The 22,784-nt window shown below is 35.5% G+C and overlaps 2 pseudogenes; both read right to left on the bottom strand.

Moving 5' to 3' along the window:
- Nucleotides 1-8,157: 8,157 nt before the first annotated feature.
- On the bottom strand, nucleotides 8,158-10,799 carry LOC141811474 (oligopeptide transporter 1-like; annotated as a pseudogene).
- Nucleotides 10,800-18,347: 7,548 nt separating this feature from the next.
- On the bottom strand, nucleotides 18,348-21,005 carry LOC141848225 (oligopeptide transporter 1-like; annotated as a pseudogene).
- Between the last annotated feature and the right edge of the window lie 1,779 nt (nucleotides 21,006-22,784).

Below are 22,784 nucleotides of genomic sequence, written 5' to 3'. Positions count from 1 at the left end.
AATGTGATGCCCCATCTCCTAAAATAATGATAATGGTGTGTGCATTGTAATGTCTCATCGCCTGCAAAATATCCCACAATGGCTGGTATTATTGTTGAAGATCGTCCCATAATCCAGTCCTGATCGATCATATATTGTGCTCCTGCATGGAAAGACGACTAGCCTGAATAAGATTTCTTTATTTTAAAATGCACTTAAATGGTTGTTTATGCATATAATTTAATTTTGTTAATTGATTATTATCATCCATTAACTTTTAAAAATTTACCGGTTTTACATATTTGTATTGTTTATAATAAATTTCACAACTAGCTAGCTAGCTAGATACTTGAGGTTCTAGTTTTTGATCCAATATTATTCGAAATTGATATGCATGATTTTGATTACAGATTCCTCTTTTAAATGTTTGAGTTTTATGATTTTAGAAGTAAAATGAATGATATTTTAACTTATAGAAAATAGTTTTTTAATTTATTTATTCTTATAACGCATGCTCATTAATAAAAATGACTAGTAAAGAAATTATCTAAAACACACATATATATTGCATAAATAAATACTTCTACAAAATACTAATCTCATCTCCTTACTTAATGCAGGTGCATACATGCATGAAGATAAAAATAAAAATAAAAAATAACATTACTGATAAGGTCAACAGAGCATATAAGTATGTCTATGCAAACTTTATATATCTCCTTCATTAAAGATAAAAATAAAAAAGAAAATTACACTATTAACAGAAATAGAGCAACACATTAGCTAGTAATTAACTATTTTAATAAACTTAACATATTAAGGGATGAATCGATTGATATATTTAATTCTGCAACTAACTTATTTCATGGTAGAATACCATGAGCAGGGCAACAGTTTTGTAGCTTAGTGTTGCAGCACTTATTCCTGTCATCATTATCTATCAGTTTCCTCACTTCTAAACTAAATTAAGTTAAAAAAGAAAAATAAAATTATATATTAAAAAATAAACAACAACAGCCACCGCCTTCATTGTGAGAGTTGTGAAGGACGAGAGTTGTACGAAAGAGAAGAGTTGCACTCTGTTTCTAATCGGCAGCCCTTATTGTTAATTAAAATTAATTATATTTAATTTTTATCATATTTAATATTTTGAATTAAAATTAATTATATTTAATAAGATATTGTTTAGTGAATTAAAAATAATTTAATGTTATAATTATTATGTAGAATGAGATATTTATAATTTGTTAATAGTGTTTTTAATTTCTAAAAATTAGTTTTGACTTGATGCTGTCCTATGCAAATTAATTTTTGCATAGGAATCAATACACGTGAAGGTTTGAGCAATGATAAGGATAAATATTTATGTTATATATTTGATTTGAAATTGTTGATTCGAGCCCTGACATAAACTGTAAGACATTCTATTTTCAACATACACCCATTTTAACACTAACTGTAGACCATTACCTGCTGCATGCCAGTGCGTGCCCATGTGATACGGCCTCTTTCGGATGTCACACATTGCCCGATGCAAATTATCGATCAATCCAATTCTAACATCGTGCCACTGCTTATCACGATGCATCTGACACCATTAATATTGAGATGCAAATTTTGACATGTAAATTGCTTTTCCCCCCTCTGACACCGCACCCCCTATCCTCTCCCCTCTCTCTCCCACTCAAATGCCAGTTTTACGTTTTTTTTGTTTTATTTTACTTATATATATATACGGTCTGATATCCTGCCCGACGTCCCCGCGCGACCCCGCTGCGCGATCAGTCGACCTTTCGCCGTTCATCGCCGTCGTTCGTCGCCGTCCGGTCACCACCGGTCACCATCCCGGGCTCGTTAGAAGCGCAACTCGATGGCGCACACACCGGCATCGGATTCCGGCCGGATTGGGTCGGAATCCGGCCGGAATCCCGGCCGAAACAGAGTAGACGGTTCTGGCGGCGATTTCGTCGAAATCCGATCGGATTCCGGGCGATTTCGCCAGAATTCGATCGGATTCCGATCGAATTGGGGCAGGACTCCGGCCACCTCCGGACCACCGTCGAGTTGCGGTTCCAATGGGTCCGGTCCGGCGGCCGGAGGTGGTCGGACGGCGGTGAACAGTGGCGGAGAAGCGGCGAAGGTCCGAGGACAAAATGTGCAATCGCGATAAACGGACGGCTGCGGTTTCACGCGATTCGACTGTGGACGGCGGGGATCGATCGCGCACGAGTCGAGCAGGATACCGTCGCGCAGTATATCAAATCTATATATATATATATATATATATATATATATATATATATATATATATATATATATATATATATATATATATATATATATATGATTTTTATTTAGTTTTATTTTTTAAATTAATTTTATTTATTATTTTTTCATTAATACTTATGTATATATATAATTAAATTTTATTTTTTAAAATAATTTTGTTTATTATTTTTTCATTAATACTTATATATATTTTTAATTTTATTTAATTTTTATTTAGTTTTATTTTTAAATTAATTTTGTTTTTAAATTTTAAATTTTATTTAGTTTTTATTTTTTAATCAATTTTTTAAAAATTTAAAAAGAATAAAAAATAAATAAATATAAAAGAGAGGATAAAAGTGTAATTTGAAAGGGAGAGAGAGGAGGTGGGAAGGAGGGGGCTGTCAGATGGGAGGGGGAAAAGCAGGTCTCATTTGACATGTGTAAATGATGGTCACATGTGGTTTCGTGTCGCCCTTGAGTGGCGGAGGAGCCTGTAGCCTGATCTCATCTGCTACTCTACGGTCGTAAATGAGGCATTCAAGTGCGCTAAATAATGGATGGCGTTAATTCATGTTAGCAACTAATCCTAACACCACCGAACCAATTCATGTTAGCAACTCATCTGACACCGCCTAACTCATCCTGCCAACATGATGAGTTGTCAACTGACACCGAATCCCTGACACCATCTTGTCCATTATTTAGCACATCCTATCTATCGTCATTACTTAGCGCATCCTATCTACGTAATGACATCATGCTTCCAAAAATAACATTCAATTATACATCATCAATTGTAACTAAAAGTTCGATTAATTTTCCCATGCTCTATATAAGTAAAGCTATGATGAGTAAGGACTACAACTTCAAGCGCACTACTCGTCCTTTACAACGCCGGTCTAGAAGCGAGAATGAAGGTGATCATCGTTATTTGATTTTTACTAATTTTATTTTATATAATGATCTTTGCCTTGGACGCTAGAAGACTTGCCGACAACAACCGGTCCAAGTGCTGTAATGCTATTGTACGATCATGTTGTCATGCTCATGGTATTAATCTTCCATGAGAGATCAATTAGTTACAGAATATCATTTCACCCCGTAGTTGGTTAGTTAGTTGTTAGTAGTGTACTTTTCTTTTTATGTCTGTGTCTTTAGAGAGGAGATAATTAAGGTTTGTATAGTCATGTTTAATCGTCGACTCCTTTCACCTAGTTAATCAGTTACTGTGTTTTAATTGTTGTCTTCGTATGCACGCGTGTGTAAGGGGATGAGAATGATACTTTGTAAAAGTGTTTTATCTATGCAATATATATATATATATATATATATATATATATATATATATATATATATATATATATATATATAGAGAAGTGATCTCCTGCGCTACACCCATGCGCGACACCCGTGCGCACCACCCGACCCACGCCCACTGCCGGCGCTCCCGTTTCGCCGTCCGGCCACCTCCGGCCGTCGGACCGGCCCCGATCGACGCGCCACTCGCCGGCGCGTCGACTGGCGTCGGTCCGGCGGCTTCCGGTGACCGGACGACGGCGAAATCGGCCGGAAACCGCCGCTCTCCCACCCACGCCCACTGCCGCCGCGATTTCATCGCCGTCCGGCCATCTCCGGCCGCCGAACCGGACCCAATCGACGCGCCACTGGCCGGCGCGTCGACCGGCATCGGTCCGGCGGCCGGAGACGGCCGGACGACGGCGAATTTGGCCGGAAACCGAGACCACAGTGACTGGCGCCGTTTCCGGCCAAATTCAGGCCGGAGACCGGTCGGGGAAGGACCGCCGGCGTCGGGCAGTCCTTCCCCGGCCGGTCTCCGGCCTGAATTTGGCCGGATTCCGGCCGCGATTTAGTCGGAAACGGCACCAGTCACTGTGGTCTCGGTTTCCGGCCAAATTCGCCGCCGTCCGGCCATCTCCGGCCGCCGGACCAGGCCCGATCGACGCGCCGACGAGTGGCGCGTCGATCGGGCCTGGTCCGGCGGTCGGAGATGGCCGGACGGCGATGAAATCGCGGCGGCAGTGGGCGTGGGTAGGAGAAGGTGCGGACGGGATCGCGTAGGGACGATGCGCGGCTGATCAATTTTATATATATATATATATATATTTATATATTTATATATATATATATATATATATATATATATGTGTGTGTGTGTGTGTGTGTGTGTGTGTGTGTGTGTTTTAAATAATTTCTTTAATCATGATCATTTTTATTGAGCATCTGTTTTAAAAATAAATAAATTAAAAAACAACTTTCTTTAGGTTAAAATCATTCATTTTACTCCTACAATCATAAATCTCAAAACACTTAAAAGAGGAAATCGTACGTAATCAAAATCAGACATATCAAATATGGATATTGGGTGATAGTAATCAATTAACAAATTAAAATTAATTATATACATAAACAACAATTTAAGTGTATTTTATTGCATAATTTTTAAATCTAATAACATGACAATTTGCTTAATTAACTGGTTTAATTTGTAAAAAATTTAGTGAAAGAAGAAAAATGACCCAAGCCGATTGCAATTGAACTTGATCGGACAACTAATTCAAACCTTTCCTTCCAAGCAGTTTTAGCTGATCACAATGTCATCTCGAAGAGGCATCGAAGAGGTTTTGGTTTATCATACAATTTGCTGGTATACATTAATTCTTCGTATTATAGATAGTGCGCCCCCAAAGCCCATCCCAATTTGTCCGAGTGGCGTCTACAAATGGTTGCAAGTCCACTTCAGCATCCCCCAATTTGTGCTGCAAAAGGTTGGAATCCGCCAACCTAGCGGCCCCACACGATCGGCCCCCCGACCATCTGTGGAGAGGTAAATCACGGTGAATGCGGGACTAACCAGGGCATGGTGGCCGAGGGATTTGGAAACATGGCACAGATTGATGTTATCGCAAATGCAACCATGAGCCCTCGAAACGCCCACCTCATGCTGCAAGCACCCATGCCCTGACCAGCTGACCCCGCCCGTGGGGGCAGCATCCCCCAATTTGTGATCGGATGTGAAGGTGCATGTCTTTGTCAAAAACTAAATGTAAAATATATCACTATCCTGACGAGGCGATGGGGGCTGCTCTCCTTGGCGTTTGTAGAGAGCATGGCCGACTCGACGTGGCGGAGCGGGTGGCCGACCACGTCTACGGTGGCTTCAGATCAGTCAGCCCCATTTATCCATCACTCTCCAAACATTCGGCTGCAAAGATAAAGAATAAAAAGTAATTATGTAATAATTAATCGAAATCCTTTACATATATATCACCACTTACTTATTGTCGTCTAGAGTTTTTTCGAGGAAATTGCTGCTTAGCCTTGTATTAATGGTGAACGGGACAATTTCTATTCCTAGAACTCATCTTGCTCGCGATGTTCTACACTCAATTCATCCGTTTCTTCTGCCTCGTTAAGGAAAAAATAAGCTCGATTACTAGCGAGGAATCAACTCATGCGGGGATCGGATGACAAAAATATAATGTTGCATTCTTATCCTAGCATTTTCATGGGACTGAACTGAATCCTTGGTCGCCCTTTAATTCCATCACATCTGTATCAGCATTGGAATAAAAAATACTTCAAAAAAATAATTTAACACAATCAATCGAGGACGGACTAACCTACCTACTGATCAAATAACCTATCAAATAGATAAGTCAAGTCAGCTAGCTAAATAAATTAATGGATCGATGTTCTAACTGAAGGAGATAAGTTGTCAACATGAATAAATATAATCAAGTGCGCTAAGTAAATTAAATTATATAATATAATATTTGTCATTCAATTATTAAATTTTTTACTCTTTACCGACCTAGCTAGATAATTTTGATTCTACTAACTTATAATTCAATACGAGCTCATGGTCATATTAGCTACTTTAATATATCTGCTCTTGTTCTTTACTAATTACTAATTATAATAATATTTTTTTCTTATTCACTTCGTCATCATAAACAAAAATATTTCCATAAATTCCTTTTATCCCTTATTGTAGATGTAGAACGAGCCTTATAAACCTCGAAACATCATTAACGTGCTTCGTAGTGTACGTGTCATCATACGCAATACCAATTCAGTGTAACCTCAGTTACCACTGTAGTGCAGCAGATGAGATCAGGCTACAGGTTCCTCTGCCACTCAAGGTCGACACGTATTCGCTGCCAGTTACAGCTCGAGTTCGAATTCTACCGAGTTTTTTTAATAAAATAATATAAACAAAGCTTTTAAAGAAAATCAAATAATCATCATTTATACATGTCAGATTGCATGCCAATTATTAATGATGTCATCATTTATTCATATCAAATTTTGCATGTCAATATAACTGATATCATGATGATATCCAGTGGGCACATGGGCCTATTTTGGATGGGCACATGGGCCTATTTCGGATGGGCCTATCACGATGATGATATCATGATGATATCCAGTGGGCACATGGGCCTATCAGATTTTGCATGTCAATAAATAGGCCGTATCACATGGGCCTATTATTATATATTAAAATAATATATGTTGCAGTTTAGGTCAACGCATGGATCGACAATTTTGAATTCGACAACAACTCAAATATATAACTTAATTATTTATCCTTATCTTTGTTCTAACTTTCACCTTTATTGTTTACATACGACACCAAGTCAAAACTAATTTTTAAAAATTAAAAACACTATTAACAAATTATAAATATCTCATTCTACATAATAATTATAACATTGAATTATTTTTAATTTACTGAATAATATCTTATTAAATATAATTAATTTTAATTTAAAATATTAAATATGATTATGCCTTTTTAATATTATATATTCGATCGATTTGTACAGTTAATTTTTAACTCTTAACAAAAATCACCTGATAAGATTTCCTCTCGTATAATAATACAGGACAGCTAGCCAAGTATATTAATATTTTACAATCAACTCCATAAAAACAAGGGCTGCCAGTAAGAAACAGTGCAATTCTTCTCTTCTCGTACAACTCTTGTCCTTCACAACTCTCACAATGAAGGCGGTGGCTGCTGTTGTTTATTTTTAATATATAATCCTATTTTTCTTTTTTATCTTTAACTTAGAAGTGAGAAAACGGGCAGATAATAATGGCAGGAATGGGTGCTGCAACTATAAACTAAAATACTATTGTCCTACTCACGGTATTCTGCCATGAATTAAGTTATTGCAGAATTAATGTCAATCAATTCATCCCTTAATATGTTAAGTTTATTAAAACAGTTAATTACTAGCTAGTGTGTTGCTCTATTTTTGCTAGTAGTGTAATTTTCTTTTTATTTGTCTTAAGAAAGAAGATATATAAAGTTTGCATAGGCATGCTTATATGCTCCCTTAACCTTATTAGTAAGTAAGCTTTTATTTGTATTTTTATCTACGTGCATGTATGCATGCGTATTACGTAAGGGGATGAGATTGATATTTTGTAGAAGTATTTATTTATGCAATATGTATACGTGTGTTTTAGACAATTTCTTTACTCGTCATTTTTATTAATGAGCATGCATTTTAAGAATAAATAAATTTAAAAAACTACTTTCTATAAGTTAAAATATCCTTCATTTTACTTCTAAAATCATAAATCTCAAACATTTAAAGGAAAAATTGTAATCAAAATCATACATATGGATTCAGAATATTGAATCAAAAACTAGAACCTCAAGTATCTAGCTAGTCGTGAAAATTATTATAAACTATACAAATCTGTAAACCAGTAAGTTTCTAAAAGTTAATGGATGATAATATATAATCAATTAACGAAATTAAATTACATGCATAAACAACCATTTAAGTGCATTTTAAAACAAAGAAATAAAATTGAGAAATCTTATTCAGTCTAGTCGTCTTTCCATGCAAGAGCACATCATATGATCTATCAGGACTGGATTATGGGACAACCTTCAACAATAATACCAGCCATTGTGGGACATTTTGCCAATGGACAATGATCACCTAATTCTATTCCCCACCAGTTCACTCCATATATGTCTTGAAATTGAAGAGAGACACTAAGCAAAAGAGTAAAAATTGCAGAACCCGCATTAAGTCCAGCTGACAATATATAATTATATCTTGTCCACCATTCTCTATGCTTATGATAGATGAAGTAGTTGAAGAGTATTCCAGTAACAAACCAGCTCAAATAACTCACAGTCCCACTGAAAGGTATAACAACAGTGGCACTGAATATAATCGGAAAGTTAATGAGTCTGATCCATTTCTTTTCAGGATACTTATGTGATAAGAACCAAATGGGAATCGGTGCGACGAGTCCAATAAGAGCAAAGATGAAGACTATAGAATACATACCATTGGGATAGAACATCATACGAGGTCCGACAAGCCCCCATGTTACCCCATTGATGTATGTTGTTCTCTCGCTGGGACATGTCCAAGGACTTCCCTTGGGAAGCAATTCTGGTTGGCAAATATTATCTATTGATCGGATCATCCACCATGCGATGCCAAAATCAGTGAAGCATGAAATCAACGTGCTCAGAATCTGTGCATGCAGCATATATGCATCGTGTTTTTAAAAACTTGTATATAATTAATTAATGATGAAGAAATTAAGTGAATAAATTAACAAACTTACCATGATATGAAATAAGATTTTTGGAGGAATCTTCACGTAGTGTGATAATTTAAAGTTAGATATAACATATGTTGCCAAAAGATGAGCCTCTGTTCCATATAATTGAAAAGCCAGGTTGGCTAGAGGCTTGCCTGGATTCAAGTATCCAATGATGGTTTCCATTAACAAATCTAATGTGAATCCCTTCATGCATGTCACATGTAAAGTTATTCGTAAGTTAAAATATTATACAGCCAACAAATTAAATTCATTGTAAATTAATTAAGATTAATGCGCACCAAACCACTAATTGCTTGAAGTACACTTTCCAAAGGAAGGAATACAAGTACAACAGCGCATGCCAACAAAACTTCCCAGTAACGAAGTTGAATTTGACCTCCAAAACCTTCACAGACCAGGATCGCCATGCCGATCATCGATAACAATATGGAGTAAAACCACCACTGAGGAATAGATTCATAGTTTTGCTTCATTAGCCTCAAATGCACATCTTGCTCATCATTTTTATATGCCTTCTTAAACTGTTGCCAAAGTGACCTGCAGATCATAAATTACATAAAACTATATATATATATTCATTCATACATCGACTATAATGTAACAAATTAATTAAAATGAGTACATACCTCCCACCATTGAAAAGAACAATCTGAGAAATAGAGGATGTGTATTGAGCAAGACCAAATCCTTTACTATAAATGAGTGATGTAGTGAAGTATACCTTTGAGTATTTATCATAGGCTTCTTGATTTAACGAGAGAGTGTTTGGATCTATAATTCTAGAGATATTATATTTGTGGCCAGTGGAATCATAGATATTGGTCGAAACCAATGGAAATTTTCTTGCATCGTATGCATTACTCCAATAAGACAAGGGCAAAATCACATACGCAATTACAATAAATCCAACCAACATGTTGAATATCACAAATGAAGGAAGAACTAAAGGATTTCCTATGAAACTTGTCATCGTCATCCAATCGAGTGTAACCGATCCAATGCCTAGCCCATTCATCCCGGACCCAATTTGTTGTGCAGTGATTGAGTCCTTCCATATCCAACATACAAAAGAGAGAGCAGTAATGGACTGGAAGAAATAAGAAGGGACGATGCTATAAGCGAATATCGCAGCAGAGGTAATAAAAAAGAATTGATAACGTGATAACCCTCCTTTAGGTCTCTTATCTTGCTCATGTAATGCTCTGAGAAATACAAGTAAGATAACTATTACATATCAATTTAATTATTTTCATTTAGTGCTTATATTAAAATATAATTTTTTTACGAACAACAACAAACTAACATACCTGTAAAATGAGATGTTGGCGATTACACTGGGCCACCACATATACGGTGAATCTATAAAAACTTTTAGAAACAAACCAGCAAATCCGAAACCCAAAAACTGCATGCATATATAAATTGAATGTAAAATATATATCTAGCTATATGATTACTTACTTCTCGTAACAAATTAAACTTGGTACCTAAGTTGATATAACCAAGAGTAAAGCTGGCCAAATATGAATTTCTTTATGGTAAAAGATCTTGGTTATGCTAATGTTGAGAAAGCCTGGACTACCTATTGCATTGACAAATATGGACATAGCTATATGTTCTTTGATATTGAAGGTGCATGGATTCAGCGAAAAGCTCCATTTTGTGCCAGGGATTCTCACAACTTTGTTTGGCAAAATTTTGGCTAACAAATTACCTCCACCGAACAAGAAGATGTCGATACAAACTGACGATATGTAAATGACTTGCTGTCTAAAATAACCAATTCGTAACAACACCGATTGTAGGATGCAGAGCGGAACACCAAGAATCCATAAGCGGAATGTTAACACCTGCAACGTTGGATCGTCCGTTGAAGGAACTGTCAATCTCACTTGTTCGATGGGTGACTCATCCACCATTTTACTGTCACCCAAGCACACAATTAAGTATTCACGGAGGATGGAGTATTAATCGATACAAGAAAAAGTTATTAGGAAGATTTAACCTTCTTCATAAATGTTCACAAAGGAAAGAGATTACTGTTATACATTCTAGGGAAATTAATTCATTGTTTCTTATTCACACATGATTTGCTTTTTGTAATTTTACTTTTCTTCCAATTGCATGCAGCATTAATTGCCTGCATCAAAACCTACGATCATTTCACGTGGTCGTGTAATGACGAGTCCCATTGCCGAAACACATTTCTTTCATCATAAATGGACTTAAAAAGGAAATCGATAAAATAAAAAGAAAAAATAATAACCTATATTCTGTCTATAAATTGGCTTACATATCTAGCGTTGAAAAATTATCATCAAACATCATCCAGCTTCTTGACTACTACTGCAAGAGATTTCTGGCCTCGCAACGACGACGAAGATCATCGCAAGCAAACATGTCTCATGACATTGATTGACGTTCATGCAATAACAACAATACCTTTCCCATGTGTTTTAGATGTGGGACCGTTTGCACCTTTGCAAAACAGCAACGACGACGGAGATCATCGCAAGCAGATGGATAGACATTGATTGACGTTCATGCAATAGCAACAATACCTCATATCTGGCCTCGCAAGCAGTTTGACGGGCCTGAAGAGATTTCTGGCCTCGCAAGCAGTTCGGCTTGCGATGATCTTCGTCGTCGTTGCGAGGTCAGAAATCTCTTGCAGACCAGTCAACCGGGACAACCAGAGCAGCCACTAAGTCTTTGCTACCGGTTCAATATGAGGTATTGTTGCTATTGCATGAATGTCACCAATGTCTATCCATGAGATGGTGAGCGCAGCTCAAATATATTTAATCCCTTTTAATTTCATGTCTTAATTAGTGTTGTTGGTGAGATGTGTTATGTTTAATTAGTATCCTAGTTGTGTGCTTTTGTTTATGCTATTAATTATATTGTATAAGACGACGATGAAATGGTGTGTACTAGCTGTGGTATTTACTTAGATGTTCAACGTGACATGGTTGGAATTGAAATTTAATATAGAAAAGTTTGCACCTATTTTGTGGTACTTCCACCGCACCTATTTTGTCACGGGGTTTACCGCTGCTCTCTTTCGAACAAGTGGACAATTAATATTATGTACATAAATGATAAAAAAACTAATCTATAAATATCAGGTCAGCCAAATTTTTTTAAATAAAATAATATAAATATCATATTGCCGATAAATATAACTATCAAAATTCACAATATAATGACAATATGACAACATTTATATGTATCCAAACAACCTATAATTAGGTCAGAACAATAAATGAAATTACTAAAATCGACAACATAGATAGTGACAATATATAATAATATAGTTTTTGGCCGACACAATAAATTCTCGAGCCATTATTGACATGTATTAGCGCGCGAATCATGCATGCTGACATCATTACTATTATTGACTTGCTGATTTACCATATATAAATGATGCCTACCTATGGTTTTCTTAAAAAGGATTTGGTTTATATTATTTTATTAAAAAATCTCGATAGATTCAAACTCGAGTTGTACGAATTGACAGCGTACAAGACAATCTTAACATTAATTAATTGTATTATCACTCAACAGATGCTAGTGATTGATGTATGGTGTGCAACACCATACAATAAGTTAATCAATTCTATCTAATCGATAAAATCGATCGTTGAAATTAATCAACCAAATATTGATAAGGCAGGGATGTTGGAAGCTTAGCTTGAAGTAGAGTATTGGAGAAATCTAAAAAATTTTGATTGGGCCGGGTTGCTTGAAGCTTGAAGCATTAATTAATAAATTATTATAATCTATGAAATTTGGAATCGTAGCTTTAAGCATCAATAAATCATTATAATTTAAAAATAACGATTGAATTAAATTTTGATCACTAATTCTATTGTTAATTATTAGTTTTCTTATAATGCGTGACAGCGTCGTCGATGAATCGTGACTCACAATCAAGACCAATCCGGATAAATAAATCATTCTGATTACGTATAGAAGAACTTGATACCTGTATGCATCTTTAGTATGCAAATCAATAAAGTGAAGGTTAGAGTAAGGATAAGGATAAATATTAAAATAATTAAATTATATATTTGACTTTTGTCATATGTAAATTGCCAATCCCTTAGGGATGGTAATTCGGATGGATTGAATGGATCAAATCTAATTATAATAAAAATATTATTAAAAAATTTCAACTCGAACTCGATTCATGAAATCTTAAACCTGAACTTGAACCCGCCTAATCTAAAATAAATTTTGATTTATATATATATATTTTAATAATTCATTATTTTTATATTATATTTTATTAATTATTGTCATATTAATATTACATAAAACATCTTAAATTTTAAAATAAAATTTAATTTAATCTTAAAAAATCTCCTAAATCCTAAATTCGAATGGATCAATCTAGTTCGATTCAAATCCGACTTGAATCTAATCCGAATTTAAATCAATTTAAAATCCTCAATTCAAGAATTTGAAAAATCTCAATTCTAATTTATTTGTTTTCAAATAAGATCGGATTGAATATACCGTTTGGATCAAATTTTGACACCATTATAATCTCCGCACTGACACAAACTGCAATATTGACTATTTTCAATATACGACAATTTTATCATTAATTATATAGCATTATCTGTCGTTGCCCATGTGATACAATATAGTTGGGATGTCACACATTCCCAAATACAAATTGATGGTCAATCCGTCGACACAATTGTAGCATCGCCTCAGTGTTTACCATCATGCATACTCAGGATTAATATTCTGACATCATTAATATTCATCTGCAAATCTGACATGCATAAATGATGACTATATTTGATTTTTTTTAAAAGGCTTTGGTTTGTATTATTTTATTTAAAAAATTTTCATAAATTCAATTCTTATCCATTACAATAAATATACATTTCTATAATAATCAATTTAACCATACTCCAAAAATTAATTTCATCTATTCAGTAATTATAAATCTACGGTTATATATATATATATATGCATTGAGATAAGTTGGACATTACATCCAACTACTACAGTGGTTAGGTGTCGTGTATGTGAACTGTGCAGTGCAGTTGCTAATTTCAGTATTAATTTTTAACATTATTGGTCGCACACATGCATCGCGTCATTCTTAATTAATTGCCTTTCACCATTGCAACTGCCTGCTGCGGCCAACATTTACTTCGACTTCTCAATGCAAATGTTGACAGATTTTTTAAACTATTATCTAATACTTGATTCATGTAATTGCCAACTGTTCCAAGGAGGGGGGCAGTGGCAAACCATGTGGCAAAAAGGTAGAAGATGGTGCGTGACAGCGTTAGGTCTCGGAGCAGAAGACAGAGTTGAGGTTTGGGGAGGAAAGTAGACGGGCATGGCAGGCCAGGGCAGAGGCGGAAAATAGCAGGCGGTCAGATAGTGAGTTAGTGATATCTGTCTGCCATACATCACGTGATGTACAAATGATAAGATTAACATTAAAGATCCGAGCTGGGAGATGCAGCTGGCATGTACGATGTCAGTTCGACGTTGAATATCATTATTAGAAACGTCATCATGAACGTCGGTGGCAGGTGAACGTAAGTGGTGTCCGGATGTATATGTCAATACACTGACGGAGTGACTGCAATAATGTTGAGGTCTTCGTCGCATTTGAGGAATTAAATAGCACAGCGCGCCCTTTGAACGTGACGTGACAATACGGGCAATAGCGAACACAGCGAGCGGGATCCCCATTAAAGTTATCAGCCATTAATCATAAATAAATTCACGTGACATCAGATTCTATTTACAGACAGTGTTAATTTTCCATCGATAGGTGGATTATCGATTTAACAAGTGTTAATTATTTAAAAAGTGAACAGATAATTTTATTTCAAAAACATAATTGGTGTTGAGGTTGGACAATCCATTTATAAATGAGTCAAAAGTCTTAACTCACAAATAATCTACTTAGAGCATCTGCAATGCATATTAATGATTCGTTAATAACGAAGAGAGAGAGGATGAGTCAGCCGTGCTTGCCCATGTGGCAATGGCAGCCACACTGAACGCGTTCAAACTTGTTAACGCGTTAATGCTGCAGTGGGTGGGCCAGCCCCTGCCTGGCCCACCTTTTTATTTTTTTATTAATATTAATAGTGTTATAACGCAGGAGCATTACAGATGCTCTTATAAATACACCATACATTAATTACCTTAAATTTTACAAAATGTAAAAATAATATATGTTATTTTATATTATAATATTAATTATAAAAATATATATTTATAAAATTAATATCCAACAAATGGTCACTGGACCCATTTTAAATTTAATATATATTATTTTATTAAAAAATCTCGACAGATTCAAACTCGAGCTGTATGCAATTGCAACGTGTACAAGACAATCTTAACATTAATTAATTGTATTATCACTCAACAGATGCTAGCTAGTGATTGATGTATGGTGTGCAACATCATACAATAAATTAATCAATTCTATCTAATCGATATAATTGATCGTTGAAATTAATCAACCAAATATTGATAAGGCAGGGATGTTGGAAGCTTAGCTTGAAGTAGAGTATTGGAGAAATCTAAAAAATTTTTATTGGGCCAGGTTGCTTGAAGCATTAATAAATTATTATAATCTATGAAATTTGGAATCGTAGCTTTAAGCATCAATAAATCATTATAATTTAAAAACAACGATTAAATTAAATTTTGATCACTAATTCTATTATTAATTATTAATTTTCTTATAATGTGTGACAGCGTCGTCGATGAATCGTGACTCACAATCAAGACCAATCCGGATAAATAAATCATTCTGATTACATATAGAAGAACTTGATACCTGTATGTATCTTTAGTATACAAATCAATAAAGTGAAGGTTAAAGTAAGGATAAGGATAAATATTAAAATAATTAAATTATATATTTGACTTTTGTCATATGTAAATTGCCAATCCCTTAGACATGGTAATTCGGATGGATTGAATGGATCAAATGTAATAATAATAATAATAATAATAATAATAATAATAATAATAATATATATATATATATATATTTAATGATTCATTATTTTTATCTTATATTTTATTAATTATTGTCATATTAATATTACATAAAACATGTTAAATTTTAAAATGAAATTTAATTTAATCCTAAAAAATCTCCTAAATCCTAAATTCGAATGGATCAATCTAGTTCAATTCAAATCCGACTTGAATCTAATTCGAATTTAAATCAATTTAAAATTCTCAATTCAAGAATTTGAAAAATCTCAATTCTAATTTATTTGTTTTCAAATAAGATCGGATTGAATATACCGTTTGGATCAAATTTTGACACCATTATAATCCCCGCACTGACACAAACTGCAATATTGGCTATTTTCAATATACGACAATTTTATCATTAATTATATAGCATTATCTGTCGTTGCCCATGTGATATGATATAGTTGGGATGCCACACATTCCCAAATACAAATTGACGGTTAGTTCGTCGACACAATTGTAACATCGCCTCAGTGTTTACCATCATGCATACTGACATCATTAATATTCATTTGCAAATATGATAAATGATGACTATATTTGATTTTTTTTAAAAAGACTTTGGTTTGTATTATTTTATTTAAAAAATTTTGCAAATTCAATTCTTATCCGTTACAATAAATATACATTTCTATAATAATCAATTTAACCATACTCCAAAAATTAATTTCATCTATCTGGTAATTATATATCTACGGTTATATATATACACGAGATTGATCTGCTGGGCGACAGTTTGGTGGGCGACTCATGGGCGACAGGGCTTAATCGATCACACGATCTATTAAGCCCACATATATTCGATCGGCCACTGTCAGCCGCAATTTCGACCGAATCGCGGCCGGTTTCCGACCGGAGACCGGCCGAGGAAGGACCGTCGGCCGCCAGTCATGATTTCGGCCTCCCTTTAATCGATCAGCTGATCGATTAAGCCTCCATTAAAGGGAGACTTAATCGATCAGCTGATCGATTAAGCCACTGCCAGCCGCGATTTCGGCCGAATTGCGGTCGGTTTCTGGTTAAATCTCGGTCGGAGACCGGTCGAGGAAGGACTGCCGACCGCCAGTGGTCCTTCCTCGGCCAGTCTCCGATCGTGTTTTGGCCGGAAATCGACCGCGATTCGGTCGGAATCGCGATTGACAGTGGCCGCACGCGATTCCAGCCAAATTGCGTCGGATTTCGATCACAATCCGCTCGGAAACCGGCATCGGTCGACGTGCCGACGAGTGGCGCATCGATCGGGCCTGGTCCGGTGGCCGGACGACGGCGCGATGGCGGCCGGAAGCGGCGGAGGTCAGAGAAGAAATACTGTGCAGTGGACGGTCGAATTTCACGTGAATGGACGGTGGATCTGCGGCGCCCACGGGTGCCCACGAAATAGGCGTGCAGTGCAGTTGCTAATTTTAGTATTAATTTTTAACATTATTGGTTGCATCGCTTCATCCTTAATTAATTGCCTTTCACCATTGCAACTGTCTGCTGCGGCCAATATTTACTTCGACTTCTCAATGCAAATGTTGACAGATTTCTTAAACTATTATCTAATACTTGATTCATGTAATTGCCAACTGTTCCAAGGAGGGGCAGTGGCAAAGCATGTGGCAAAAAGGGCAGAAGATGATGCGTGACAGCGTGAGGTCTCGGAGCAAAGGACAGAGTTGAGGTTTGGGGAAGAAAGTAGACGGGCAGGGCAGGCCAGGGCAGAGGCGGAAAATAGCAGGCAGTCATATAATGAGTTAGTGATACCTGTCTGCCATACATCTCGTGATGTGCAAAATGATAAAATTAGCATTAAAGATTCGAACCGAGCTGGGAGCTGCAGCCTGCAGGGTGATGTACGATGTCAGTTCGACGTTGAGTACATTATTAGAAACGTCATCATGCAGATCACTGCAGAAACGTAAGTAATGTCTGGATGTATATGTCAATACAGTGACGGAGTGACCGCAATAATGTTAAGGTCTTCGTCGCATTTGAGGAATTAAATAGCACAGCTCGCCCTTTGAACAGGTGCGTGACAAATACGGACAATAGAGAACACAGCGAGCGGGATCCCTATTAAATTTGTCAGCCATTAATGCAATCCCATAAATAAAATTGTCAGCAATTATTTATCATCGTTTAATTAAATTTTTGTAAATATATAATATTGTACATAAATTTAAATGTATTCGCATTAATATTCTCATAAATTAAATTTTGGACAAATAATTTTTTCATAAATAAGTAATTTTATCAATTAATGCATGTAAATAATTATCTATTCAGTATTTTTTTTAATCCGCAAATTCATTGTGCCTTTAGATTAAATGAAATTTTTACCATAACACTTGACAATTATCAAATCAAACAAAGTAATAAAATTAAAAATAATCTCTCTTATTCAATCTTTCCATGCACGAACACAATGAAATATAAATAGTCCATCACTGGATTATGGGACAACCTTCAATAATAACACCAGGTGTTGTGGGACAATTTTGCCAATGAACAATGATCACCTAATTCCAATCCCCACCAATTGACTCCGTTTATGTTATGAAACTGAAGAGAGACGCTGAGCAGAAGAACAAAAAATGCAGAGCCCGTAGTAAGTCCAGCAGATAATAGATAATTATATCTGGTCCACCATTCTCTATGTTTATGATAGATGAAGTAGTTGAAGAGTATGACAACAATAAACCAGCTCCAATAACCCACAATACCACCGAAAGGTATAAGAACCGCCGCACTGAATATGATCGGAAAGTTTACGAGCCTGATCCATTTGTTTTCAGGGTACTTGTGTGATAACAACCAAAATGGGAATTGGTGCGACGAGTCCAATAAGAGCAAAGACGAAGACTACTGAGTACATACCATTCGGATAAAACATCTTACTTGGTCCTACAAGACCCCATGTCACCCCACTGATGTAGGTTACTTTCTCTACTGGGACATGTCCAAGGACTTCCCTTTGGAAGCAATTCTGGTTGGCAAATATTGTCTATTGATCGGAGCATCCACCATGCTATGCCAAAATCAACGAAGCATGAAATAGTCGTGCTTAGAATCTACACGCAGTACAGTACTCAACATGCATGTTTTATGTATATAATTAATGACTAGGAAATGATTAATTAATTAGTGAATTAATGATTAATGAATTTACCATGATATGAAACAAGATTTTTGGAGGAATCTTCATGTAGTGTGATAATTTAAAGTTAGATATAACACATGATGCCACCTGTTGAGCCTCTGTTCCGTATAATTTGAATGCCATGTTGGCTAGAGGTTTGCCCGGATGCAAGTATCCAATGATGACTTCCAATAACAGATCTAATGTGAATCCCTACGTACATGCCACACATAAAGTTAATCACTAGTTAGTTAAAATAATCAACAAATTAATTAAATTCATTAATTGTATAGATTAATTAGCTAGTGCGCACCAAACCAGCAATTGCTTCGAGTACACATTCCACTGGAAGGAACAGAAGCACCAGAGCGCATGCCAACAAAACTTCCCAGTAACGAAGTTGAATTTGACCTCCAAAACCTTCACAGACCAGAATCGCCATGCCGATCATCGAGAACAATATGGAGTAAAACCACCACTGAGGAATAGATTCATAATTTTGCTTCATTAGCCTTGCATGCACATCTTGCTCATCATCCACTTTATATGCCTTCTTAAATTGTTGCCACAGTGATCTGCATGCAGATATATATATCTAGATTACTGCACCCGATCGATTAATTGCATGGACTATGAATACATACATATACATCGATTAATTAGAATATAATGTGACAAAATGAGTACGTACCTCCCATAGAAAAGAGTAATCTGAGAAATAGAGGATGTGTATTGAGCAAGACTAAACGCATAACAATAAATCAGTGATGTAGTGAAGTATATCTTGGAGTAATTATCATAGGCTTCTTGATTAAACGTGAGAGTGTTTGAATCTAGAATTCTAGAGACATTGTATTTGTGGCCAGTAGAATCATAGATATTGGTCGAAAACAGTGGAAATTTTCTTGCTTCAAATGCATTGCTCCAATAAGAGAAGGGTAAAATAATGTATGTGATCACGATAAATCCAATCAACATATTGAATATCACAAATGAAGGAAGAACTAAAGGGCTTCCTAAAAAACTTGTCATAGTCATCCAATCGAGCGAAATTGATCCGATGCCTAGTCCATTCATCCCAGAGCCAATTTGTTGTGCAGTGATTGAGTCCTTCCATATCCAACACACAAAAGAGAGAGCAGTAATGGACTGGAAGAAATAAGAAGGGACGATGCTATAAGCGAAAATCGCAGCACAGACAGTAAAAAAGAATTGATAACGTGATAACCCTCCCTTAGGCCTCTTATCCTGCTCGTGTAATGCCCTGGGAAATTAAATACAAATCAAACATTACATATCATTTTCTGTTCATCTGATGATCCTTGATAATTCTTTAAGAACAACACAAATTAACATACCTGTAAAGCGATATGTCAGCAATTACATTGGGCCACCACATATAAGGTGAATCAACTAAAACTTTTAGAAACAAACCCGCAAATCCGAAACCCAAAAACTGCATGAGTTTAAAACATATATATGATCAGTACTTCTCTTTTTATATATGATTTCTTGTTATAATAAATTTGGTACCTGAGTTGATATAACCAAGAGCAAAGCGGGCCAAATATGAATTTCTCTGTGGTAAAAGATTTTGGCTATGCTGATATTGTAAAAGCCTCGACTGCTGCCTGCTGAATTAACAAATATGGACATGACGATATGTTCTTTGACATTGAAGGAACATGGATTCAGCGAAAAGCTCCATCTTGTGCCGGGATTCTCACATCTTTGTTTGGCAAAACTTTTGGCTAACAGATTACCTCCACCGAACAAGAAGATGTCGATACAAATAGACGATATGTAGATAACGGTTGCTGAAAGAAGTGATTCGAAACAACACCGATTGCAGGATGCAGAGTGGAACGCCAAGAACCCATATGCGGAATGTTAACACTCGTAACGTTGGATCGTCCGTTGAAGGAACTGTCAGTCGCACCTGTTCTATTGGCGAGTCATCCATCTGAGCAAATATTTTAACACGATTAATTATTGGTGGCGGATAGATTCATCGATATTACTAGGAAATACTTTGCAGAAGATTTTACCTTCTACTGAGATGTGCAATGGTCGATAAAGGTCACAAAGGAAATATATTAATGCTATTTCAGGTAATCTATTCTTACTATTCACAATTGATTGCCTATATCTAACTTTAATTTTCTTCCATTAAAGTTAAATGTGTCCATTAATAGGTTTTCCTAACATATATACAAAATCTTCACCTTTAAATGTGCTAACATATGTACTACATGTATACAAAATCTTTACCTTTGAATGGATTCAATAATTCATCATGGAGTAAATTCATTATTCATACCTTATAGCCAAAAATAAAAAAATCATGCTTCATTCCATACATGGGTTAAATTTCCAACTAAGATTCCAGATTTCATAGAGTATAGTAACTCATTGATGCTTCAAAATTCCTTAGATTCCTCCAACTCCATGCTTCAAGCTAAGCTTCCAATATTCCAACAACGGCCCCCATCAAAATTCGGTTGATTAATTCCAGCGACTCTATCAAGATTCCATCAAGCTTCAAGATTTCAACTCCATGCTTCATGCTTCGAGCTTTCATCAGCTCATTCTTAATAAAATAGACTTTTCTCAGTAAAGAGGAGTTAAATAATATAATTTCGTCGTCGGTAATTTTTAACAGTATTATATTTATCGTATGTTGTAATTATAACCATATATAGATTTTAATAAAAATCTATATATAACCATATAGATTTTAATAAAAAGTTATATATATGTATATATCATTTTGACAAAGGAAAATATTACTTTTGTGTTTAACATATATAATTTATATATCACAACTTTTATTTCGTCCTAATAATTGCGTGTTTATCTATAAATTACTTTTATTTATTTATTTGCATTTTTATACCATCCCTTTTGCTTTTTTTTTTTTTCACGCCAACTCATGCAATCATCTTGTGCATCATCATGCACTTTCATAGGGAAAGATGAGAACATTATTTTCTCTAATCCTTTTTCTTACTCCATTTAATATTTTTTAAAGGTAAAAAATGTTAAGATTAGTAAATTGATTATGAGTCAATATTTCATAAATTAAATAAAAATATAATTTTTATTTGTGTTGTAATTAGTTTAATAACATCAAAAATCTAATATATATTAAATGATCATATATAATTAGTTTAATCACAGAGGCTATGCTCTGTCTAGATTCGCATCATCAATTTTTTCACAAAAGCTTTTACAATGTCCCATTTAAGTGCTTACAATTTTTTTTAAAGAGCAAGGTTGGAGAACTTTCTGGTGCTTGCTATTTGCTACCATGGTTTCAATAGTCTGTACTTCCGTCGATAAAGTAAAACTTTGCGTATATGATCTTCTTGGCCCACATCCAAACTGTGATGGCCTCAGTTGGGGAGTACACGGGCGGCCATTTTGGCCTCTTATCATGGCTAGCGCAGGGGAGGGATCGAACCCATCGCCTCATGATGCCCTTTAACCATGTGAGCAAGCCCGTGGAGGCGCCCACATCCAAACTGTGATGGCTAGTTGGCAACTGTCTCATTTATATTAGTCAGGACATGATTTTATGATAGATCAACACCAATTGTAGAGTTCCAGTCACGAGTATAGCAAAGAGTAGATATATAGATGGAAGAATAGGAGTAATGGAAATTGATATAATTAATGCATGTCTTTCAATGGATAAAACTAATTAAAATAAAACACTATTAACAAATTAGTTGAAGAAGTA

This window comes from Curcuma longa, chromosome 17 (genome assembly GCF_044706935.1).
Source record: "Curcuma longa cultivar G26 ecotype Majalengka, Jawa Barat chromosome 17, ITB_CL_G26_1.1, whole genome shotgun sequence".
Lineage (NCBI taxonomy): Eukaryota > Viridiplantae > Streptophyta > Magnoliopsida > Zingiberales > Zingiberaceae > Curcuma > Curcuma longa.
Note: the sequence above shows the minus strand (reverse complement) of the source record. Positions and strands in the feature narration are given on the sequence as shown.